The sequence below is a fragment of the Mus musculus genome, chromosome 13, assembly GCF_000001635.26.
Source record: "Mus musculus strain C57BL/6J chromosome 13, GRCm38.p6 C57BL/6J".
NCBI classification, from domain to species: Eukaryota; Metazoa; Chordata; class Mammalia; order Rodentia; family Muridae; genus Mus; species Mus musculus.
In genome coordinates this window covers 18,260,749-18,287,297 of record NC_000079.6, presented here as the reverse complement: position 1 = coordinate 18,287,297, position 26,549 = coordinate 18,260,749, and the positions used below count along the sequence as shown (strand labels likewise).

General features: G+C 39.8%; 1 protein-coding gene and 1 long non-coding RNA gene across 3 annotated transcripts in view; one reads left to right on the top strand and one right to left on the bottom strand.

The window, feature by feature from the left end:
* Positions 1 to 26,549, top strand: part of Pou6f2 (POU domain, class 6, transcription factor 2) — a gene marked incomplete at its 5' end in the record, with an annotated part of 257,085 nt that overhangs the window by 94,747 nt on the left and 135,789 nt on the right.
* Gm31832 lies at positions 2,941 to 6,000 on the bottom strand. Of its 2 annotated transcripts, XR_001780865.2 has the most exons (3): positions 5,839 to 6,000; positions 5,123 to 5,530; positions 2,941 to 4,028 (listed from the first exon to the last, which is right to left on the bottom strand). It is a non-coding gene; the product is annotated as a predicted gene, 31832 (long non-coding RNA). The 2 variants fall into 2 exon arrangements; XR_001780866.2 differs by lacking the exon at positions 5,123 to 5,530.

Genomic DNA, 26,549 nt, shown 5'->3' with positions numbered 1-26,549 from the left:
TATGGGGTACTCAGAAGGGGAAAAAAAAGCTGAGAGAGGATAGAACAGCAAGAGGACCAACCGCCATAAAATGGTTTATACATGCAATTCAGGATTGTCAGGGATATTTTTTATGTGGCCGACCAAAATAGCAACTGGAAATAACTGATGACCCTCCACACACCTTCTATCCGGGCTGGGCTCAGTGAAACCCAGAAAAGCGAAGGTGAACACTGAGCCCACCTTCCCACCTGCCTCCCACCTCCACATACCCCAAAATGCATCCAATGAATTTTGATGAATCCATTGCCTGTTCACGAGCTCTGATTACAGCATACACTGCAGAAAGGCTTCCAAGCCATCATTACAAGAAAGGGCGTGCAGGCCATGAGCCGTTTTCATTATCTGTTCAAGGGATGCACTAAAGAGCCTATGCTTGGCCCACCTTTGTATCCACTGAGAAAGTGTAAATCTACAGGACTGGAAAGCAGCTGGCTGGGGAGCAAGAGGAAACACCTTAGGAATAAGAGATAAGGCCTCCTTGGCATTCCGGGTGCTTTGTTTCTCTGTGTAATTTCACGCAGTTTGTCTTGAGACACTAAAACAGAAGCCAGTCAGCAAGTGCCGCTTTATGGTGCTCGCCTTGTGCATAAGTTGACCATGGGGAGTTTTTCTTGGCTTTATAGAGTCAAGATTCTCTTTCATGGCTATACTGGAGACCACAGCAAAGAACTCAGTGTCAGAAATGGGAGGCAATTTCTGACCACTCAATCCATAGCAGGACACTGGCAGTATCAAGCTATTATCTTCGTCTAGGCTAAACCAAGAGAGGCGGGTTTGCATATTAGGGATGTATGGAGCTTTGTGGTAGTCCTCATAAATAAATAAATAAATAAATAAATAAATAAATAAATAAATAAATAAATAAACAAACACACACACACACACACACACACACCCCTCAAGGTGGCTATACACAAATGAACTGAATTTGTATAATATTTGCAAACTTAGTCATATGATCTGGTGGCTTCTGTCTTCCTATAGAAGGAAGCATTCAGGAAAATAAAAAGAACCCTGACCACTGTGTGCAAAGCAAGCATCCTCTGCCACCTTTCTTAGTGAATAGTTTCACTTGGCTTTGAACCACGTCACAAGCCTAGGGGTTGTGACTGCCTCTGCTCACTTGCTACTGTGCCAGGGCCTCTCATCCTTAGCCTTCATTGGTCAGCTGTCTTCGAAGGTGTTGTCCTCCTGCTTGGCATGAAGTGCGTTCCTCCCAGAGTTACAAGGCTGACAAGCTGTTTATGCTCCTGGGCCCTGTGTTCATAAAGAATCTCCCCTCAAAATGGGGCAAGCTTGTTAATGGAGGAAGTGAGGTCAGTGTGCTTTTCTGACAAGCATAACTAGATGACAAAATTTATGAAGCGCTGTGGTACAAAGATGTAGTTATCTGCAGTCTATTCATATAATAAGGCCACCTGGGGCCTGTTGGCTACGTCCCTTGAATTTGGTTTCTTTCTTCACTTTTTTTGTTATCCAGCATTTTCTTTAGCTTCCCTTCCCTCTTCTGCCTCCTGTTCTGGGTTTCAGGGTTCTGCCCGCTGCCCTTAGCTGAGGTAAATGGGCCCTCTTCCTTTGAAGGCCCAGTGGGCCATGGATGTGACCGTGGTAATGAGGGAGAGTTGAGTGGGCCAAGAACTTGGGTTAATTATTTATGAAAATCAGAATGTGGGGTTATTTCAGAAGCATCTCAAAGATGAATTAACATTCCCAACTGAAAACCAGATATTTGTTACAGTTTCTTCTTACAATCCTGATTATTTTTCTCTACAACAAATGGCTGTGGCCCTTTCACCACAATTCTGTGGAGTAGGAGGAATTGTACTGCCCCTGGGAAACTATGAAAAGCAGGAAAGGCAGAGACCACAGCCCGAGTGAGAAGGAAGGTATCAAAGGAATGACCAGCTTGGCCTGTAAAAGAATGGAACAAAGGATTTGGAAAGAAAAGGGAGAAGCATAAACAAATGATAAGCTAAATATGGGTATTGAAACTGGAAGACATTTTCTAATAGAATTTACTGAATATGTAAAACTAGCACAGGCTAAGTAGATTGGTAAGAGGAATAAAACAGTGCGTGTGTTTAGACAGGAATTGGGATCATGGCCTTTGAAAAACCAAGTGTCCCTCCGGACACCCATAATCACAAAGCCATTATCTGCCTTGATTTTTACTCTGAACCAATATTGCTAGCGAAATTGGTAAAAGTAGGCTTTTCAAGCCAAATTGTTAACAAGATACAGTGAATATAATTTCTCCTAATAATAGCAAAGTTGCTCATTAGTAAAGAGCAAAACCCATAGGTCCATGCAAAATTTTATATCTGTCCATGCCACACGTAAAATGATTTGTACATTTCTCACACACAATTTTAAACTATTCCAGGGTGACTGCTGCTGCTGTCTAACTCATGTATGCAGAGTTGTTGCACTGTGTTGTTTAAGAGACAGTGGCAAGAAAAAATATGTAAATAATACAGGTACATGAAGAAGCGTGTGACTCGGGCAGGGATGGTGACACCTTTAACCCCAGCACTTGGGAGGTAGAAGCAGGTGGATCTCTAAGTCCTAGGCCAGCCTGGTCTGCAGAGCAAGGTACAGGGCAACATAGAGAAACTCAGTATTGCTTGAGCTTGATTGGATGAATCTCAAAAAGGCCCCCGTCTGTGAATATGGGGAATAAGTGTGCTTGGTAAACATGTATCAAAAAGAATTTACTTTAAACAGAGTTAGTTCAGATAAGGAAAGGAAAGTGAAACCACATTACGTCCCTCTTCTGTCTTGACCCCTTCCACGCGTGGGAGAAAATCAGCCATTCTTGTCTGTGTGAAATGGGTGGAAATGTGGAGCTTTGAGAGTCCGGCTTGTTTCATTTAACATGATGATCACCAGTTCCATCCATTTTACTCCAAGTAACACACTTTCTTTTTATTTACTACAGAATGAAACTCTGTTTTCTCATGATGTGCGTGAGAAAAAAAAACTGAATTCTCTTTACAATGGTCTCTAATATCTCCATGCTAAGTTATCTAAATTCATTGACTTAACACTTCTTTGTAACACATTATCGAACATATTTTTCAAAAAAGAAACCTCTGTGAATTAACTAAACTTCCTTCTCTATTAACAATATTTCTGGGCACTGGAGTGCATTAAAAGTTATAAAAAGGAATCCTGGTCCCTGTTTTCCAGAATTGCACCTTACTGACGTTAGCCCTTCACACTTTATTGGGATTAACTAGAAGATGACAACATTAATACCCCTTCTCATCTCAGTGGAAGCCCACTTCGTATACAGAAGTTTGCTAAAATAGCTTAATGAAAACACGACAACACAGGCTTAAGGAAGTTAAAATTTTTGCTCACAATTTTCTGTTCAGTAATGGAGACCAGTTTTATCACATAGATTAAAGCTGTTTGTTTAACCTTTAATATTTATGAAGCACAAGAAAAACATAAAGCTCTTTGATCTTCATGAATTATGAGAACTCTAGAATTAATAACTATATCCTCTACTTTAACTAACAACTTTAAAGTGTTCCTTGAAAGCAAGATACCACGACTTAGTTTTAAAATGTATTCATAAGACACACATTTTCTACTTAGAGCGTCTAAGTAAGCCACCATCTTCAATCTTCTTCCTCTCCCCAATACAATCTATTCCTTAAAATGCAAATACAGTTATCGTCTTAGAGTGAATATTCTGATTTTCCAGCTCCAGTCTGTAAGCATCCCTCTAGGCCTCCTCCACAGCTTCTCAGAAGTTCCCACTGCACGGTGTTTGCAAAGCCTGTTCCTCCTGTTTGGAGTCTACATCCTCCTCGCCACAGAGTCTCACTCTAGTGCCAGGGCCACTCCAGATACTTTGAGTCTGCATGGATGACAATGGAGCTCATGTTCCTCCTCCCCATCTACTCAGAGCTCTGAGAGAAGATGTTCTATGCCTGCTTTTGTTATTTCTTCATTGTCTGCTCCATCTCTGCCAAAAACTGAATGAGATAATTAATAACTGAATGAATGAATGAATGAATGAGCTAGTGAATTAATTAATTAACTTAACCATTGGGAATTTAATCCTAACATGCTCTGAAACCTAAGAGTACAAGAACAAACAATAATTACAGCCTTGGAAACCTTGATTATAAAATATATCTGAAAGAAAGCCTAAGTCTGTTTTGCCTATGAAAGAGTTAAGTTGAATATGAATTAAGAAGAAATGTTAGTAATTAGCATAAAATCTATGATAGAAGTCTTATTTAAAGTGCATTCTTTAGTACTGGTGGTTAATTATATTTTCATAGTAGATTCTCTCTCTCTCTCTCTCTCTCTCTCTCTCTCTCTCACACACACACACACACACACACACACACACACACTCACAGACACAAAGAACACTTTTCCTGACTGACTCCAGCATACTCCAAGAAAGGCAGACGCTTTGTCAAGTAAGCCCCCAACCATTCCTAAGGAGCCACAGCCATCACCATGGAGATTACATCCAACATGACGCTTTGAATGAGAATAGTCCCCATACTCTCGTCTATTCAAATACTTGACCCTCAGTTGCTGGAACTGTTTAGAATGGCTGTGATGGAGGAGGCATGTCACTCTGAGGTGGGCTTTGAGATTTCAAAACCCCACACCATTTCCAGTTAGCTCTTGCCTGTGAATCAGATGTAAGCTCTCAGCTACTGCTCCAGAGCCATGCCTACCTTCCTACTACCAGACTCTCCAACATTATAGTCATGGACTCTAGAACCATGAGCCACCAACGATGCTTTCTTTTATGTTTCCCTGATCATGATATCTCTTCACAGCAATAGAAAAGTGACGAATGATCCACCTAAATTAAAATACCCATCCAACTAAATCATCCATCACCAGGGAGATGCCACAGCCAGCACTAGTGACCACAGCCAATCCTGTCCAGACATACTAGGCAGGTAGAGGTACCTGCAGCTCCTAGACTGTTTCACTCTCACAATGATGAACATCCCACTCTTTGCAGCTGCTGCATAGCCAACTTGTGCTGTTGAGTAAGTTAGGTAGATGAAATAGAGATTTAAAAATATTTTCAACTTACAGTAAACTTGGGGAAACAACTGTATGGCTTGGCTTTAAACTGAGCTACTCGCTCACTGTTACTCAAATCAGAAATTAAGAAAACCAGTTGTTGTTGCTTGAGCACACAGAGTCGCAGAGTAGTCTAAGAGGCAAGGGTGGCAGTCACACCTGCCTTGGTAAGTCCAGACTTGTAAAAGTATACACACTAACAGGAATTTCTAGTAAGCGCTTTAGGTCTGAGGCAGTCCCCCATGATGCTTCTTGGCCACGTGAGTGAGATCCTGCCTAGTCTCCTCACTGGCTTTTCTGAGATGGCCTTCCAGGGAGTGATATGCTCATCTTCAACGTAAATCTTCCACATTTCTCCTCCTTCTTAAATAACTAGCACACCTTGTCAACTAATTTGTTGATAGAGATCCACTTGGATCTGCTTAGAGAGAGAACGAAAAAAAATTAATAGACACCAATCCCTGATGTGTGTCCACAGCATTTGATATCATGTGAAGACTCTGAGACATACAAACAACAAGTAGAAATATGTCAGTTTCCCAGCTGGGGTCCAGCAGAGAACTAGCACTAAATAGATAATGAGGGGCTAGAATTTTTCAAGTTTGGTATGGGCTTCATGCATCATTGAAAACTGAACTCTAAAAGTCTTGGGAATTGACTACACGAGCTGGCAGTTGCATAAAGCCAAGCCTTGCTGAGGTTCCATTGTCCTGAGTTTGCACATACCTGTCTGTAGGTCCTCACTCAGCTCCTCTGCTGTTGGCTAGGCCACTGTGGCAGGAGAAACTTAGAAATTTCTCAGCAAGGGAGACAGGGCAGCAAGCTTGATTAACTTAGCAGGATCTCACTTGCTGCAGGCAGCTTCCTTCTGGGCATTCTTTTTGCTGCCAGACAGCTGGGGCCTTTTATCCTGCCAGCCAGGAGACAAAGCCTCCCTAGCAACCACGGCCTGCTTTGCAGCAGTCCTTCAGAGCTGGCCTGCTTCTGACTATGCAGCCAAGTCTAGCATCCCTGCCTAAAGGCCAACCACACTGGTGAAAACCAGACCTGCAACTGCTCCGTAATGAGCAGCTCGGGCACTAATAATATTCTTAAAGGCCAGCGCGCAATGCTATCCTTCATCAAAATGTCATAAGAAACACAGGCTATAAAACTTTAAAGTGTCTCCATGGCACAACTAAACAGTGAATTAAACAACGACAAATAACGCCGTGACCAGAATTCAGTTAAGTGGGCAGAGTAAATGTACCCACTAATAGGGGATATACCACGGTGGCTAAAGATCAGAGAGGTAGTGGAATCCTGGAGAGGAGAACCAGGGATTTTGGAAAGTGTCTCCAAATGCTAAGCATCTCATAAAGACGCTGCCATATTGGGAGAACTAACAACCAAGGCCCTGTACCTGTGGCTGAATGCTAAGGCTGGGGACAGCCATCACCCTCAGTCCTCACTTCACCTCTGCCTAAGTTTGCTAGGGCAGCTGTACCGAAGCATTTCTGACTGGGTGTCTAAAACCAGAGAAATTATTCTCCCACAGGGTGGAAGGCAAAACTCCGAGGTCGAGGTGTTAGCAGAGTTGGTTCTGAGAGAACATGCGGGAAGAACGTATTCTGGGCTTCTTTTGGGTTGTGGGTGACCACTTTTCTGCCTTGTCTGTCCATATTTTATTTCCTAATGAGACCATCAAGTGTTGAGTTAAGGCCACCTGGTGACTTCATATTTATTCACTGTCTTCTTGAAAGGCCCCAGAAGGCTTATGCCACCAAAGGTCATTTTTCTTGGAGTACTATTTTTCGTGTTTGTTTGTTTGTTTGTTTGTTTGTTTGTTTTATTGGTTGGTTGCTTGGTTTACATTTTAGTTTGGGTATTTTGGTTTTGGTTTGGTTTTAGTTTTGTTTGTTGGGGGTTTGTGGTTGTGTTGATTTGTGTTTGTTTTTGTTTTGTTTAAGTCAAGGTGTCGCTATGCAGCTTTGGCTCTTCTGAAACTCAATATGTAGACCAGGCTGGCCTTGAACTTCCTGAGACCTGCCCGCCTCTGCCTCCTGGGTGCTGGGATAGAAAGTGTGCAGTACAATACCCATCTGTGGTACTGTCTTTAATTTCACAGGGAAACTGTGCACCCTTTGTATTTTGATGAAATGCTGTAGAGAGTAGTTTTGCTTTCCTGATTCCCAGACCTCCACAATTGTCTCTTCTATGATGTCAGTCACACCAGAGACCATCCAGATGTTTTGCCTGTGCATACAGTTAATTTTTTCAGAATTTTCAGAAACTATCTTCTTCCCTGTTCTAAAAATTTCCCATTTTCTTGATTGTAGACCCCATTTCCTTGTGCAAATTCAAAAGTTATGACACTCTGAACTGGAGTAACCCAAAGATTGTCACAAACCCCAGAGCATATGTCTTCTGAGAGCAGGCAGCAAAGACCAAAAACGGGAGAATAGACTAGACTATGGAGCCTTCAAGTGGCATTTATTTTCCCCATCTTTGTCCCTTTATAGATTTTTGTCCCAAAATCAAAATTGTTGAGCAACACTGTCATTGGAATATTAGAAGACTGGAAAGAAGATATTCTGGGTAACCCGTATTTGTACTGAATTTAATACAAACCATTCCTGATTTACAATGGTTTGAATTATGGTATTTGATTTTTATAATGGTACAAAAGCAGCAAATATTCAGAAGCCAGGCTTCAGATTTTGAATCTTAACATTTTCCTCAAGCTGTCAATATACGATATCATACCCTCTTTCAATGCTAGGCAGCAACAGAGAGTTTCAGCAACCAGCCAGCCAGAGATGGTGGAAGGTGGAGGCTTTTCAATAACTTATATGAGCTATTTAATGCTTCATTGCTAAATAGGCCCCATGTTCAATGATCTTCCCCAACAGTAAGCGAATGTTAATCTTTTGAGGTTGTGGTAGGCCAGGCTGAGCTGTGCTATTCAGTAATTTAGGTCTGTTGCCTTTTCTATTTAACAGAGGGTTTATTCAGGTGTACCTTTATCATAAATGTCATTTTTATTAGTTCCCTGTCTATTTATATATGGGTTATACATATATACATATATGTGTGTGTGTGTGCATATATAGCTACATCTGTGTGCATCCCATGTTGACACAGCTTCATGCTTGATTGTTTGCTGATCCTCAGTGAAATTATAAGCCTTTTGAAGACAAATAACATGTTGTATCACTCTTTGGGAGTGCCACAGTGATTGGTCCAGCACAAGACACACAGACTTTCCATAAGTGCCAGCTGCCTTAACGTGAAAGAAACAATGAGAATCAATAAACTAGAGTCAAATCTGAATGACATTTTCCGTAAGGGATGTGAGTCCCTGTGTCCTTCTTTTTTAGCGTGAGCACTTGTCAGAGCCTTTTTCAGCCAAGACTGCATTAAGTAATTGCAGAACTGCATACCTAGGAGACATGCAGTAACTACAAGGTAACGCTAACTGAAACCTAGAGGACTACATATGAGTTCTATCTGGCTACATGCTCTGTCTAGCAAAACTTGAGCTGGATGGTACATTAATAGGTTAATTTCTGAGACCCATTCAGAGTTTTGTAGCAGTTGTTTCAAGATGAAAGCTGTTTTACAAGTTTCTAAATAAATCTGTGATTGTTGGTTTGGTCACATTAAACAACCACTACTCTTGCACCCTGCTTATAAGACTAGTGGTTGGTACTATAGAGACATAGCTCCAACAATCACCTTTGCATTGCTATTGTTCCACTGGCTAATGTATAAGGGTGGATAGAAACACCCATCATTCACAGCTTACCATTGTTCTTCCTGTGTCTTTTTATAATACTTCATCCCTGCAGCTGTTGGAAGGTGCAAAGGGAATTGATCTTATAGGTTTAACAGGGTGGAATGATGTCCTGGAAAGACTGACTCTCCTTCCTTGGTCAGCACGGGCACAAACCCCATAGACTGACTGTGACATGCAAGGTATCTCAAAACACACACAGCATGACTTGGTCTCTTCAAACTGTAGATACGGGATCTGTTTGTAAGAAAGGAAGAGAGGAGCTAAATTAATTCTAGAGAAGTTCTTCTCCAATACTTCCCAGAAAAAAAGAACTGAAGAAATGTAACTCACACAGCACCTGACTCAGGTCTTTCTTATTTCTGTGAACCAGGAAAACCATAACCAAGGCTGAGATCAAAGCAAAAGCAGTTTACCTCAGGTACAAAGGCAATCTGCAAATCAGGGAAACGCAGGTTCACCTGGAGGCTGAATGAGCGAGCATTCTGCCCACAAGGTGGCTTGGCATTTATCACAGTTGGAGGCAGGCAGCTCAGCAGCTTGGAGGATGAGTAGGGCTGACACAGGACAAAGGTTGGGAACTGATAGAAATAAAACTGGGCATATATTTTGTTAAATCCATTGGGGTGTCCAAGTAGGAAGGCAAGCTGGTTCCTTGAGTATTTCTCTGACCTTGCAAGGTATTGTTAAATTGCAGGAAAGTATTCCTCTGGCAGACCCAGCTCCCAACAAAATGTCTGCGTGGAAACCTGTCTCCTGTCAGCAAACCTAGTGCTGACGATGATTTTTGTTCTCTTTTGAACAGGATGAAGCTATTTACCTTTTAAAATTACTAAAATTGTTGTATTCAACCCTATTCTTCTTTTGTTTCAATTCACTTTATCCCAAATAAGTAATTAGATTAATTCATGCAACTCACTCTTTATGTCATACAAAACCCTTTAGTGATATTTATCTATTCTCAAATGTGGCTAAGCATTTCAAAAACTAGAAGCAAAGAGAATGAACCCTTGTTAAAAATCTTCAAAGGTTTGGAATGTAAGCATATCTTCATTTTTTAAAAAAAAAAATTAAAAGATAAATAACAAAATAAAATAGTTTCAACATAAATGGCAGACTAGAATGTGCCTTTAACATACAAAGAAATCTTATAAATCAACATTGTTGAGGTTGGTCCTTTACTCTGTATTGTAATGCTAAGTGTGGGCCCCCAAGACCTGTACTCTGCAAGTAGACTCGTGACTCTGCTCCTAGATTATTTAAGATTGATAAATAACAGATGCCCACAGCCAATAACTAGTGACCCTGCTCCTAAATTATTTCTGATTGATTAATACAAATGCCAACAGCCAATAGCCAGGCAGAAGAGACATAGATGGGGTTTAGGTTTCATGGGCTTGGGTTTGGAGGAGGAGAAGGAGGTGCAGAGAAGAGGGAAAAGCTGCAGTGGTTAGGTAAGCCATAAAAACATGACCCTGAGGGCTGACCAAATGGATTGTCTCCAAATCAAAATGCATTTAATTAAAATGTGTTTCTGTTGTGTTTAGCTCATAGTGTGGAAGAAGAAACTCAAAACAGTCCTCTGTATTGGGCTTCATTAACAAGAGGGCAGGACAAATCAGACTGCTCAAATGTGTTTATGCCACACTATGGGGCTTTAACTGCTATGAAGCAAGTGTCTGGATATCCCTAGATGCTTTAGCTTTCTATTAATAGCTATAGTGCTCGAGATTGAATTTTTGAGATTTTCAGTTGTCATATTTACATGTGGAGATGCCTATAATACCCCCCTCTTCCCTGTGCAATTCTGGTGATAAGACACACATGCAAGTGCAATCTAAAGAGAAATGCATGCCATAAATTGGTGGTGTTACACTTTACTGAAAATGTAGGGTTATAAACAGGTCTTCACTAATGGTCTTCAGTGTGCTAAGAACACTTGAAGCCTGATGCCTTGCATTCTCATATACGTGATTTCCACTGGATATTTGTAAAAGAAAAAAATGAAATGAGCTAAATATGCTCTTAGAAAGCTTCCAAAGATTTTTTTCCTTTGGAATAGAACAGTAAATTCATTAACTACACTAGAAGAACAGACCTAATTTCCTTTCTCTAGAGAATAACCCTTACTATAATTTTTAATTTATTTTTTCTCTATAGTTACATAATATTAGAGACAAATGCTACACTTGTGAATTCAGTCCCTTAAATCTTAGAAATGTAAAGGATATTTGAAATTCTCATGCTTCTAACAAACAGAAACCAAGGTCACAAACAAAGAGCACATTAAATGAATCAGAACTTCCAGTTAGTAAGTAACCACTTAGCATTGTTGAAAATAAAGTCTTGTTTGTGTATCAAAGCACCTATTACTGATGAGTCTAAGGCAGTGAACAGTAGTAGTTCATTTGGGATTGTGATTACAGAGCGATGAGTGTCTACCATAGCAGGGAACTGTGGCAACAGGAATAGCTAAAAGCTCACATCTCAATGCATAACAGAAAGGCATGCTGTTTATATATGCTACTAGCATGCATGAAGCTTCATTGTCCATGTTGATTCTTGAACTGGGAAACTTCTATTAAATTGGAGTTGATAGCTTCTAGTTTCCATGCCATGTGGCCCTTGTTTATTTGCTATTTCCATTCAAGTTGAATTAAGTGTTTTTCCTTTATTTCCTTGTTCAATGTTAATTGTCTTATATAGTTTTGGTTATTTTTTGAGGCATTTTGAAGGGATCTGTTAGAAGCAAGTTAGCAAAAAATGATTCATTAATGAGATATTTGAGGATGTCCAGATGTACAATAGGTTGACCAATTGATGACCCACAGATATCAGTTGGAGTTGTAAAATGCACTCAGAAGAACTGATTTCTGCAGTTCCTAAATTCACTTAAGGTAATCCATAGGAAGACTCTATGGCACCATGGTATTGCTACCATGTTGGCAGTGATTCTTGAGAAAAGCAACTCACATCCATAAGCAATAGACAAAAGTCATTGCTATTGGTGCCATTAGGGGTGCAGAAGAAGGTCTCAAGAAAAGAGACCACTGACCTCACCAAGAAGGTAAGAGAGTTTGGTGAGGATGGATTGGTACGTGTGATCACCATTATGCAGAATCCATGATGGTACTAAATCCCAGACCATTTCCCAAAAACACAGAAGGATGGAAAAATAGAGTCAAGTTCTGGAAAATTATGTGGAAAACAAGCTCCTAAAGACCTGAAATAACTGAAGGTTAGAGTCCAAACTGGGCTTGCCCTCTCTATGACCTTTGTATTAAGGCTAACACAAGACCACTGGCTGTACAGTGGGTATACTCAAGAAGAAATAAGTGTATAAGCCTTTGCTGTTACTAGTTCATACATAAAAAGAGACGTAGTAGTCAATCACCTTTAAAATATTTTTTGTCAAGTAAATTAAATTGTTTTTTATTTATTTTTAATTTATTTTTTTATGTACTTATTATATGTAAGTACACTGTAGCTGTCCTCAGACATACCAGAAGAGGGCATCAGATCTCATTACAGATGGTTGTGAGCCATCATGTGGTTGCTGGGATTTGAACTCACGACTTTCAGAAGAGCAGTTGGTGCTGTTAACTGCTGAGCCATCTCTCCAGTCCCAATTAAATTGTTTAATTAAGTAAATTATATCCTTTCTGTATGGGCAGGTTTAGAGTTAAAGTAATAGAAGTTTATATGACTTAAGAATCTCTCAAGATTAGGTATTAGGTATTTGTAGAGCTAAGGAAAATTAGAGCAAAACAAGTTTAAAAGTTGAAAGATCCAGAAACATCACAAGATCTACCAACATAATCTCCCATACTCTTCAATATTGCCTGTAGTTTTGGTTACTGCCTTTCCAATGCCTCTTTAGATAACTAAAATTATATAATATCAGTGCGTATAGATATTTTTGAAGGATCCTTCTATGCTGATTAATCTGCTACTTAATCCCTAGTATCATGCTAGGGGCTAGAGTTGTAAGGGACAGAATAACTTTATGCACAATAGTTTATGGGCTTGCACATTTCAAGTGCTGCCTCCATTACCCATCATCCTCCAGTGAAAGTGCCACCTTGGGAATGCTTGTACACATCACAGATGTGTAGGAGAAACTTTGCACAATGCTTTCCTTTACCAAGATATCCAACACCAACTTAAAGGTATCCTACTAAAATGGAACTAAATACATCCGCAGTGTACTCACAGATAAATGCCCATAGCCACGTCCACTGTTGCCTTACCAAAAAAGATTTGGAGGTAGGAGCAGGAATAGGAACTAGAATAAACACAAACAATTGTTAACGTGTCATCAAATGGATATTTAGGGATGGGGCACATCTCTCAGGGCTCTGTACCTACCAGCTCACTGCCTGTTGAAAGTTTTCTGAGAGGATGTTAGTGCAACACAACCAGTCCTTAAAGGCACTTTCTATGTCAACCACCTTCTGTTATGGTGTTTCTCTTGTGTAGACAAAAATAAGAATGCCCTGCTTAAAAGTAAGAGCAAAGTGGCAGGGCACAGAGTACAGAGAGAAATACAAAGACAAGTGCATTGGGGGAAATCAGGAGTCCCAGGTGGTACAGACAAGCTTCTCCAAGGAGAAATCAGGAACCTTCTATGAATGAAGAGATGCCACAAGAGATTCTACTTTCCAGTTGGGTGTTAGAAGGGCCAGCCTTCTCTATCATTCTCCTTTCCATCAAACAAATCACCCAGTAGCATGGAGCATGATCTATCTTGGGAGAAAAGTTAATGGGAAAAGTGAGGAATACAGATACTGAAGGAAATCTCAAGCAGAAGCTAATGCCACTGTCTGGGATAGCCAAGTCCCAGTGACTACTCATAAAGCTGTCACAGACAGGAAAGAGGGTGCCTCACTGTAGATATTTCACACATGCCAGGAAGAAAAAAAAAAAAAGTTCCTCAGGTTTGCAAACTGAAGGACATATAAAGAAAACTGAAGAATTAGTATAATGTCAAGGTTAACATTTTAATTGCATAAAACATGGAGAAATCCTATGTTTGTCATTTTCACAATGTTACCTTTCCTGAACAATGTAAACTTTTATCCAACAACTGTATGAGTTAGTGACATGACACAGGATGTAACTTACATAAATGGGAGAGCCTACACTCCTTTCTTCTGTATAGCTCCTTCGGAAGCCACCGTCAGGTAGCTAAGCTGTGGCCTTTTAAGCCTTTCCTAGCAGTTAATAAATGCTGTTAATGTTGTGTGTCGGTTTGTAGTTGTGAGTGCATGGAGCCCAATTCTCCTACATTGTGCCTGGCTCCTTGGTGCTCAGAGCCCCATTGATTTCAAAGAGGGTTTTGTAGGTGGAGTGACAGCTTGGCGGTGCAGAATTTAGCTTTTCTGGGTGATATGATCACATAACAAAAGGCTGCTGTAACCCTTCCAGAAGGCAAAGTTAAGGTTACTGTTGGACCTTCGTTCTGAATTGCCAGAATCTAGGGCAATCCAGAGTCTGCAGCCCCACCATGCAATACTTCACAGTTTTCTACAGTGAGCAGAAAAAGAAAAAGAAAAAAATTTGTAAGGGATGGGAAGCCTTTGAGATCTGTGCATTGAATCAAAATATTAAGAAGAAGAAGAAGAAAAAAAAAAAAAACCCTGCACATTCCAGGGTTGAAAAGTAGTCAAAGTAAGTTTTAAAACATTGCAAACACTTAGGTAAGTGCCTACTGTGTTGTTTACTGTGTCATATAGACAAGCGGGCTTATGCACAGATGTCTACATTTTTGTTTCATAAGACTCTAACAAAGGAAGTGGTCATCCATAAGCACAAACTTAATCATAAAATTCACATTTCATTCCCTTACATACCAAAATGAGGATCAGTCATCTTTAATCGGACTATCAAAATGAGGAAATTAAGTATTAGTTTGTTCTTTGTGATGCCGGTGAAGGGCAATGCTAAATGCCATGTGCACAGAACTGAGTCCTGCCCTCCCACTCAGAAGGAAAGCAAGACAGTTGTGATTTCACAGAACCACACAAATCCAAACATGAGTCTGCAGTCACTGAGGAAGAAACCCCTTTCCCTCAGAATCTCTCATCAGCACCCTGCCTTTCCCATCCTTTCAGTGACTCTGCATATACACATCATTTACTTCCTGTCTCCCTCCATCACAGTGGGAACTCTACAGAGACAATGGTTTTTAACTTGGCACTTACTAGATGTCCAATAAATTAGCTGTTGAACTCTTTTGATGACTAATGGATGGATAAGAATTATTCCAGCATTAGACATAACACAATGAGCTGGCTACAGGTTTGTAGCTAAGGATGGGGGCAGAGACACAAATTACTATACATACAGATACACTCACATGTAAGTATAAGTATAAGTAAAGCTATAGAAGACTGTCATCACATGAAGGAACAAAGGATGAAAAGTACAGTTAAGGTTCTATTCTGAAAGAAAGAAAAATCTAAAAGAGAGATTAACTCTCTAAAGAGAATGAAAGAGCACACAAAATCAGTGAAAACTACCTCAAAGATGTAATCAGAAAGGATGGCATTAAAAAGAAAGAAAGAAAGAAAGAAAGAAAGAAAGAAAGAAAGAAAGAAAGAAAGAAAGAAAGAAAGAAATCCAGGACCTATAAAATTACACTATAGGTAATAATGGCGGCATTTAAAAAGATTAATAGGAAAAAATAAATAATAAATTAGAAATGTCAGTGACAGAATACACACTGCCAGAAACAGAATTATCTTAACCACATATCTACTGCAAGGAAACCAGAGCAAACCCCATAGATCCCAGCAACTAGAAAACAGCTTGGAACACAGAGATTTCTAGTCCTGCATAAACATAGCAGATTTTCAGAAGAGAACAGAAGAAGACATAGAAAAATATCTAGCAATGAAAAAAAAGGCTGAATCAGTTTTAAGACATCTGTCCTGGGGAAAAATAATGAACACTCAAGAGGCAGGTCCCTGAACTTAAATGTTGTCTGTCCATGCAGATAGGCACCAGAATCAAGCCATCTAGAATGGACATGTAATGAGTTTGTCTTCAGCTTCTCCACAGAGCCAATTCCAGAACAAGTGGAGCAAACTCCACAGAGTTCTGAAAAGCAGAGGTGAGATGTCACACAGGCACTGAAGACACTGCTACATAAAAGTCCAGAGAACTTATTGCTAGTAGGGAAAATCAGCCCAGTGATAGGCAAAGAATGCACCTTACTCAGGAGAAACCCTCCCCAACCCGACCCCCATTCCACACGACTGCCTTCCTTCCATCCCAGATTCTTCAGCCTAGATGCCAGGCAGCTGATGCCTGTGTCTCCACCATATTGCTGGCCAAGCATGATGCCTTAGCCTCTGGGCGTCTTCCCCACATCAGAATGCTCTGCCCTCTCGTCTGGTTGACAAGTCAATCTTCTACCTAATAATTCCACAATATCTTAACTTTCTGTCTCTCTCTTCTCTCCCTCTCCCTCTCCCCCTCCCCCTTTCTCCCCTCTGACTTTCTACCTTGACAATTTTCACCATTTAAACTATTCTGTCTTCTTTATGTGTGTTGTTTCTCATCTGTCCCCATCATTTAGATTTTAATGCCTAAGTTTCTTAGGGATACAAGTTGCTCTTTGTGTTGTCTGGCTGGAACACAGCAAACACTGGAACATTTACTGACTGGATAGAAAAGTTAGAGTCTAGCAGTGCCCCTTCCAGCCAGCTCCTTGACAATGTTGACTAAGAATGCAGCCCAAGTGAAGGGCTGTTTTATCATGAGTCTGAATACCAGAACTTATTAGGATAAGCTGATGAAGCCTCCACATTTATGTGAATTGATCCTACCTTTTTGTGAAAAATAACATAAAGGGCTTTTTCCAATAGTGTGGCAGAAACAGAACTGGGACATTAATGGAGACTTGATTTCTAGTTTTCCAAGAAGACCATCTCAGATTCAGAGTAAATGATTATTATCAGCATCCCGTGAACAGAGGGCACTGGATGTAGAGACTGAAGAGGATACAGGAACCATTTGAAGGAAATTCCCATCGTGTATGAGTTGGTTGACTAGGTTTGAAAAGATTCGCAGTAATTCCTACAGGATTCAACCACTAACTACAACTGACTAGGCACATCATCTCTTATGCCTTTTGAAAATCACATAAGTTAGTATGTTTGCTAGAACTCACCTTTATACACGGTCTTTGGTTGAAACAAGACTGTATTTCTCCAGAGGAAAGTAAAAAGGAGCAAAGTTTCTAAAGTTGTTTATTTTCTGGACAGTTTTCCTGAGAAGTTATGCAAAAGACTACTATCAAAAGGGTAGGGTTGTTTATTTGTTTGTTTTGTCTTTGTGTGGGGTTTTGTTTTTTTTGTTTGTTTGTTTTTTTTTTTTTTTTTTTTTTTTTTAGATTCTGGAGTTTGCCAGCTGGGCAGTGGTGGCACATGCCTTTAATTATGGCACTTGTGAGGCAGAAACAGGCAGATCTCTGAGTTCAAGAGGCCAGCCAGGTCTACAAAAGAAAAAAAAAAATCCAGGGTTTAAACAGAAGTCCTCTAAAACAGAATAGACAGACTCTTCCTAAGTTTCCCAGGATGGCCTTGAATCCACTCAGTCCTCAGGCAGTCTTTGAACTTGCGATCCTCCATGCTTTAGGTCATTGAGTCTAGTTGAGAAGACACTACATTTACATTAACATTCAATTTAACAGTCAAAATGTAAAACACATAGTCATTACATTTCAAAAGTACTTATTTGGCTTTAAAATGTGGAACCTGAGTTAATCCATGTTTTTGATTTTCAGGACACTTATGACCTAACTTTTAACAAAGATATTAGAGAGAACTGAGTCTACAAAAAAAAAAAAAGAAAAGAAAAAAAGAAAAAGAACCAACTCCCTTTCTCGTCTTTTTATAAAGGGATGGCAGGTAGCATCCTGATTCTCGAAAGGATCCAGTTCTAAAAAGCACCTCTTGGAAGAGGCTAATCCTGCACTGGTATATGTAGGAGATGTGTTGTTTCCCAAATTGAATCTTGATTTGGCCTATAAAAAAGGCAGAAGCCAATTACTGGACACAAGGGGAAAGGTAGGACTTCCAGGTTCCAGGAGGAAGGCAAGATACACAAAAAGAGAGGGATTTTAGGCCAGGCTTTGGAAGGAGCAGCATGAATGATCAAGTAAGGCCTCAGGGCACATAGGACAGACGCGCCCCCGCCCCCCCCCCCCCCCCCCCCCCAGTTCGGAGGAGGTTGTGTTGAGCTAACTGTTAGCTGATAAGATTAGGGTAGGAGATTCTTTGACCAACAATTGTGTTATCTGGCTGGTTTTAAAATAATAAAACAGTCTGGTGTTTTTTCTTTGTGGAGATAAGGTAGGCAGGAGAAAAAGAAGATGGGGCAGTTGGCAAGGTTAGTTGGGAGGGAGGAGCCCTTGGAGCCCAGACAGCAGCTCCAGGCTTTCCCAGGGCAGTAGCAGTAGCAGGTAGAGTTGAGCCGGGAGGAACAGGTAAATCAGAAATGAGGCTGTTGGCAGCTGATCTCTGAGCTAAGCTGGGTGCTTGGGTGGTAGTCCCCAGCAAAGGAGCCAGTGTGGTGTTTTTTTAAATTTACACACAACAGGGGTGGGGCAGAATTTGGGATATAATTAAATAGTTAATTAATTAAAAATTTAAAAAACACCTTTTGGCCATAGTACCAGGCAGTGATGTCCTTCCCAAAGAAAGCCTGGGTCGAGGCTTCTCAAACTTCTCCCACTCACTTATGACCCCTTTTCACACACAGAAACATGTTTGCTGCAACCCCAGAACTCTAAGCATAAAAGCAGATATATGAATTAAGTATACTGATAATAAATGCTAAAGAAATTTATTTTGAAATAGTTCCTTGGATTATAATTTTATCTTTTATTAAAGATGAAAGCAAATTTGTACACTAATAATATAAATGTGCTTTTTTTGCATTAATAATTAAACTTTAGCTATTTGATACTATGAGATATTGACTGTATTCAAAGGCCTTCATACTTGACCTGTATTTTTATTTTTTTATAATTACAAGTACTGAGAATACATTTTACAAAATGTGAATTTTTTAAAACTGGCAGAAGTATGTATATGGATAATTTATAAATTATTAAAATTCTATCCTAATCCCAAGAAAAATTCACCTAACAAAGATTCACAAACTTCAATTCAGCAATTCAAATAATTTTTAAAATCAAATATTCTAACACAATATACTCCAGAGAAATACTAATTTGATATTTATGTGCTTAGGGAAATATTAAAAGTCCTAGTTTTCCAAAATAAAACTTCATGTTTCCAGAAGAGCCAGAAACATTGTATGTAAAATAGAAACACTACAATTCATCTCAGACAGCGGTCTGCATTCTGAGCTAGTGTGTTTGGAGTGGCGTCCATTGGTGGATTGTGCCATGGTGTCATTCACAGTCCAGTGTATACTATTGTGTTCAGAAGTCACATGATACAGCATGGGCGAGCATGGCCACAAACTTGGGCTCATTATGTGTTTGTTGTACATTCAGAAAATGTTTACTATTATCAATTTTTTTTTGCAAACCCCACATCCAATTACATAACCCCACATGTTTAAAAAGTAGAACTAGGTAAAGTTTCCAGTGGTCACAATTAAAATGCAGCAAGACCCCAAACCTTTGTGCTGTTGAATTCAACCCTACACTGTTTCTAAGTATATCCATGATAGGTTCCTACTTGCCAGATTTAGAAAGAAGAGCTAGATGCCTGTCTTTCACTGAATGGCTGAGATATGCATAGCTTTGGGATTCTGAGGGAGGTCTGTTACTCTAATTGTATAAATTGTTGACAATCTTCATACAACTACTTCCTTAGCATTCATACTGTAAATTCTTCCAAGGGAACATCACTTTAACTAGTTTGTCACTTCTCATTGGTCCCGTAGTGTGGGATGGGAAGAGGTTACAAGTGGCATACAGTAAGTACTCCATGAAAGGTCAACTAGGGTTTTGTATGTGTTCATTCATGTTTATGGGCTGACGACCCTAAAGCTTTAGACAAAATACTGCCTAGTTGTTTATGGACACTTCCTGTCTTCATGATCTGGGCAGGAAGCTTCCTGTGCTCAAGGCCACACTCATTGTGACTCTGCAGCTGGGTGATCCAAAGAGCTATTTACTTCATTTCCCTTAGTCCATCACCTTTCTTCTTCAACCCATCCACCTATCCCATGATGCCCTGCCAGGATAGCCTAGACTCCCCAGCAGCAAGAGTACTGACAGGGTAAAAGACCCAAAGGGAAAGAAGTGAAACCTTCCCTGCCTCCTCACTAAAGGTTAAATGACCTCGGGCTTCATGTATTCTTGTTCTCATTAGCTCTAAAACACCCACATGCAGCCATTAATCTTTCCAATGTAATAGACAAAGCATTAGCAATTTGACAAAACAACTTAGGCTGCTTTTAATCTTTTGTTATTCTTGTGAAAGTTCCTTCCAGCCAAAGTGAAGGAAGTTGGTTCAGATCAATTCAAGAGTCAAGAATTCAAGCTCTCTGCAACAGTGCAGGAAATGTAAAAACCAGAAGTAACAGCAGTTAGAATTGTCAAGGCAAGAAGTTAAAAAGTAGCATGCTTGATTCCACTAGCAGGGTCCATGTTTATCTAGCTTTCTTTTCTTTCTTTTCTTTTCTTTTCTTTTCTTTTCTTTTCTTTTCTTTTCTTTTCTTTTCTTTCCTTTTCTTTTGTCTCGTCTCTTCTCTTCTTTTCTTTTTACATTTTTATTAGATATTTTCTTTACATACATTTCAAATGCTATCCCCAAAGTTCCCTATACCTTCCCCCCACCCTGCTCCCCTACCCACCCACTCCCACTTCTTGACCCTGGCGTTCCCCTGTACTGAGGCATATAAAGTTTGCAATACCAAAGGGCCTCTCTCCAATAATGGCTGACTAGACCATCTTCTGCTACATATGCAGCTAGAGACATGAGCTCTGGGGATACTGGTTAGTTCATATTGTTGTTTCACCTATAGGATTGCAGACCCCTTCAGCTCCTTGGGTGCTTTCTCTAGCTCCTCCATTGGGGGCCCTGTGTTCCATCTTATAGATGACTGTGAGCATCCACTTCTGTATTTGCCAGGCACTGGCATAGCCTCATACGAGACAGCTATAACAGGGTCCCTTCAGCAAAATCTTTCTGGCATGTGCAATAATGTCTGGGTTTGGTGGCTGATTGTGGGATGGATCGCTGGGTAGGGTAGTCTCTGGATAGTCCATCCTTTCGCCTTAGCTTCAAACTTTGTCTCTGTAACTCCTTTCATGGGTATTTTGTTCCCTATTCTAAGGAGGAATGAAGTATCCACCCATTGGACTTCCCTCTTCTTGATTTTCTTATGTTTTGCAAATTGTATCTTGGGTATTCTATGTTTCTGAACTAATATCCACTTATCAGTGAGTACATATCTAATGACTTCCTTTGTGATTGAGTTACCTCACTAAGGATGGTGTCCTCTGGATACATCCATTTGCCCAAGAATTTCGTAAATCCATTGTTTTTAATAGCTGAGTAGTACTCCACTGTGTAAATGTATCACATTTTCTGTATCCATTCCTCTGCTGAGGGACATCTGGGTTCTTTCCAGCTTCTGACTATTATAAATAAGGCTGCTAAAAACATAGTGGAGCATGTGTTCTTATTACCACTTGGAATTTCATCTGGGTATATGTCCAGGAGAGGTATTTCTGGATCTTCTGGTAGTATTATGTCCAATTTTCTGAGGAACCTTCAGAATGACTTCCAGAGTGGTTGTAAAAGCTTGCAATCCCACCAGCAGTGGAAGAGTGTTCCTCTTTCTCCACATCCTCGCCAGCATCTGCTGTCATCTGAATTTTTGATCTTAGCCATTCTGACTGGTGTGAGGTAGAATCTCAAGGTTGTTTTGATTTGCATTTCCCTGATGATTAAGGATGTTGAACATTTTTTCAAGTGCTTCTCAGCCATTCGGTATTCCTCAGTTGAGAATTCTTTGTTTAGCTCTGAACCTCATTTTTAAATGGGATTATTTGAATTTCTGGAGTCCAGCTTCTTGAGCTCTTTGTATATATTGGATATTAGTCCCCTATCAGAGTTAGGATTGGTAAAAATATTTTCCCAATCTGTTGGTGGCCCTTTTGTCTTATTGACAGTGTCTTTTGCCTTACAGAAGCTTTGCAATTTTATGAAGTCCCATTTGTTAATACTTGATCTTACAGCACAAGCCATTGCTGTTCTGTTTAGGAATTTTTCCCCTGTGCCCATATCTTCGAGACTTTTCTCCACTTTCTTCTTTATTAATTTCAGTGTCTCTGGTCTTATGTGGAGGTCTTTGATCCACTTAAACTTGAGCTTTGTACAAGGAGATAAGAATGGATCAATTTGCATTCTTCTACATGATAACCACCAGTTGTGCCAGCACCGTTTGTTGAAAATGCTGTCTTTTTTCCACTGGATGGTTTTAGCTCCCTTGTCAAAGATCAAGTGACCATAGGCGTGTGGATTCATTTCTGGGTCTTCAGTTCTATTCCATTGGTCTACTTGTCTGTCACTATACCAGTACCATGCAGTTTTTATCACAATTGCTATGTAGTACAACTTTAGGTCAGGCATGGTGATTCCACCAGAGGTTCTGTTACTTTTGAGAATAGTTTTTGATATCCTAGATTTTTAATTTTTCCAGATGAATTTGCAAATTGCCCTTTCTATCTCAGTGAAGAATTGAGTTGGAATTTTGATGGGGATTGCACTGAATTTGTAGATTGCTTTTGGCAAGATAGCCATTTTTACTATATTGATCATGCCAATCCATGAGCATGGGAGATCTTTTCTTTATCTGAGATCTTCTTTAATTTCTCTCTTCAGAGACTTGAAGTTTTTATCATACAGATCTTTCACTTCCTTAGTTAGAGTCACGCCAATGTATTTTATATTATTTGTGACTATTGTGAAGGGTGTTGTTTCCCTAATTTTTTTCTCAGTCCAATTATCATTTGTGTAGAGAAAGGCCATTGATTTATTTGAGTTAATTTTATATCCAGCTACTTTACTGAAGCTGTTTATCAGGTTTAGGAGTTCCTTGGTGGAATTTTTGGGGTCATTTATATCTACTATCATATCATCTGCAAAAAGTGATATTTTGACCTCTTCCTTTCCAATTTGGGCAGCCTTGTCTAGTCCCTGATTTAGCAGGATTGCTTCAAGTTTCTTTCCATTTAGTTCGATGTTGTCTACTGGTTTGCTGTAGATTGGTTTTATTATGTTTAGGTATGGGCCTTGAATTCCTGATCTTTCCAAAACTTTTATCATGAAGGGGTATTGGACTTTGTCGAATGCTTTCTCAGCATCTAACGAGATGATCACATGGCTTTTGTCTTTGAGTTTGTTTATATAATGGATTATGTTGATGGATTTCTGTATATTAAACCATCCTGCATCCCTGGGATGAAGCATACTTGGATATGATGGATGATCATTTTGATGTGTTTTTGGATTGGGTTTGCAAGAATTTTATTGAGTATTATTGCATCGATATTCATAAGGGAAATTGGGCTGAAGTTCTCTTTCTTTGTTGGATCTTTGTGTGGTTTAGGTATCAGAGTAATTGTGGCTTCATAGAATGAATTGGGTAGAGTACCTTCTGTTTCTATTTAGTGGAATAGGTTGAGAAGATTTGGAATTAGGTCTTCTTTGAAGGTCTGATAGAACTCTGCAGTAAACCCGTCTGGTCCTGGGCTTTTTTTTTTTTTTTTTTTTTTTGCTTGGGAGACTATTGATGACTGCTTCTATTTCTTTAGGGGAAATGGGACTATTTACATCGTTAATCTGATCCTGACTTAACTTTGATACCTGGTATCTATCTAGGAAGTTGTCCACTTCATCCAGGTTTTCTAGTTTTGTTGAGTATAGCCTTTTGTAGTAGGATCTGATGATGTTTTGGATTTGTTCAGGTTCTGTTGTTATGTCTCTGTTTTCATTTTTTATTTTGTTAATTAGGATACTGTCCCTGTGCCCTCTAGTTAGTCTGGCTAAGGGTTTATCTATCTTGTTGATTTTCTCAAAGAACCAGCTCCTGGTTTGGTTTATTCTTTCAATAGTTCTGTTTCTTTCCACTTGGTTGATTTCAGCCCTGAGTTTGATTATTTCCTGCCGTCTACTCCTCTTGGATGAATTTGCTTCCTTTAGTTCTAGAGCTTCTATGTGTGCTGTCAGACTGCTAGTGTATGCTCTCTCTAGTTTCTTTTTGGAAGCACTTAGGGCTATGAGTTTTCTTTTTAGGACTGCCTTCATTGTGTCCCATAAGTATGGGTATGTTGTGGCTTCATTTTCATTAAACTCTAAAAAGTCTATAATTTCTTTTTTTATTTCATCCTTGACGAAGGAATCATTGAGTAGAGTGTTGTTCAGTTTCCACCTGAATGTTGGCTTTCTATATTTATGTTGTTATTGAAAATCAGCCTTAGTCCGTGGTGATCAGATAGGATGCATGGGATAATTTCAATATTTTTGTATTTGTTGAGGCCTTTTTTGTGGCCAATTATACGTCAGTTTTGGAGGAGGTACCATGTGGCTCTGAGAAGAAGGTATATCCTTTTGTTTTAGGATAAAATGTTCTGTAGACATCAATTAAATCTATTTGTTTCATAACTTCTGTTAGTGTCCATGTGTCTCTGTTTAGTTTCTATTTCTAGGATCTGTCCATTGGTGAGAGTGTGGTGTTGAAGTCTCTCTCCCACTATTATTGTGTGAGGTGCAATGTGTGCTTTGAACTTTACTAAAGTTTCTTTAATGAATGTGGCTGCCCTTATATTTGGAGCATAGATATTCAGAATTGAGAGTTCCTCTTGGAAGATTTTACCTTTGATGAGTATGAAGTGCCACTCCTTGTCTTTTTTGATAACTTTGGGTTGGAAGTCAATTTTATTCAATATTAGAATGGCTACTCCAGCTTGTTTCTTCAGACCATTTGCTTGGAAAATTGTTTTCCAGCCTTTCACTCTGAGGTAGTGTCTGTCCTTTTCCCTGAGGTGGGTTTCCTGTAAGCAACAAAATGTTGGGTCCTGTTTGTGTAGCCAGTCTATTAGTCTATGTCTTTTTATTGGGGGATTGAGTCCATTGATGTTAAGAGAAATTAAAGAAAAGTAATTGTTGCTTCCTATTATTTTTGTTGTTAAAGTTGGGAATCTGTTCTTGTGGCTGTCTTTTTTTAGGTTTGTTGAAGGATTGCTTTCTTGCTTTTTCTAGGGTGTAGTTTCTGTCCTTGTGTTGGTGTTTTCCCTTTATTTTCCTTTGAAGACTGGATTCATGGAAAGATATTGTGTGAATTAGGTTTTATCATGGAATACTTTGGTTTCTCCATCTATGGTAATTGAGAGTTTGGCTGGGTATAGTAGCCTGGGCTGGCATTTGTTTTCTCTTAGGGTCTGCATAACATCTGTCCAGGCTCTTCTGGCTTTCATAGTCTCTGGTGAGAAGTCTGGTGTAATTATAATAGGCCTGCCTTTATATGTCACTTTACCTTTTAATATTCTATCTTTTTTTAGTGCATTTGTTGTTCTGATTATTATGTGTCGGGAGGAATTTCTTATCTGGTCCAGTCTACTTGGAGTTCTGTAGGCTTCTTGTATGTTCATGGGCATCTCTTTCTTTAAGTTTGGGAAGTTTTCTTCTATAATTTTGTTGAAGACATTTGCTAGCCCTTTAAGTTGAAAATCTTCATTCTCATCTACTCCTATTATTCATAGGTTTGGTCTTCTCATTGTGTCCTGGATTTCCTGGATGTTTTGAGTTAGGATCTTTTTGCATTTTGCATTTTCTCTGATTGTTGTGCCCATGTTCTCTATGGAATCTTCTGCACCTGAGATTCTCTCTTCCATCTCTTGTATTCTGTTGCTGATGCTCGCATCTATGGTTCCAGATCTCTTTCCCAGGGTTTCTATCTCCAGCGTTGCCTCGCTTTGGGTTTTCTTTATTGTGTCTACTTCCCTTTTTAGTTCTAGTATGGTTTTGTTCATTTCCATCACCTGTTTGGATGTGTTTTCCTGTTTTTCTTTAAGGACTTCTAACTGGTTGTGTTTTCCTGTTTTTCTTTAAGGACCTGTAACTCTTTAGCAGTGCTCTCCTGTATTTCTTTAAGTGAGTTATGAAAGTCCTTCTTGATGTCCTCTACCATCATCATGAGAAATGCTTTTAAATATGGGTCTAGATTTTCGGTTGTGTTGGGGTGCCCAGGACTAGGTGGGGTGGGAGTGCTGCGTTCTGATGATGGTGAGTGGTCTTGATTTCTGTTAGTAGGATTCTTACGTTTGCCTTTCGCCATCTGGTAATCTCTGAACCTAGCTGTTATAGTTGTCTCTGGTTAGAGCTTGTTCCTCAGGTGACTCTGTTAGCCTCTATAAGCAGACCTGGGAGGCTAGCTCTCTCCTTAGTTTCAGTGGTCAGAGTATTCTCTGCAGGCAAGCTCTCTTCTTGCAGGGAAGGTGCCCAGATATCTGGTGTTCGAACCTGCCTCCTGGCAGAAGTTGTGTTCCACTCACCAGAGGTCTTAGGATCCCGTGGGGAATCCTGTGTGGGCCCTTGCGGGTGTCGGGAGACTCCACTGGCAAGGCACCCCGGTGCTCGAGTGGACCAGAAGGGACTTGTCTCAACCT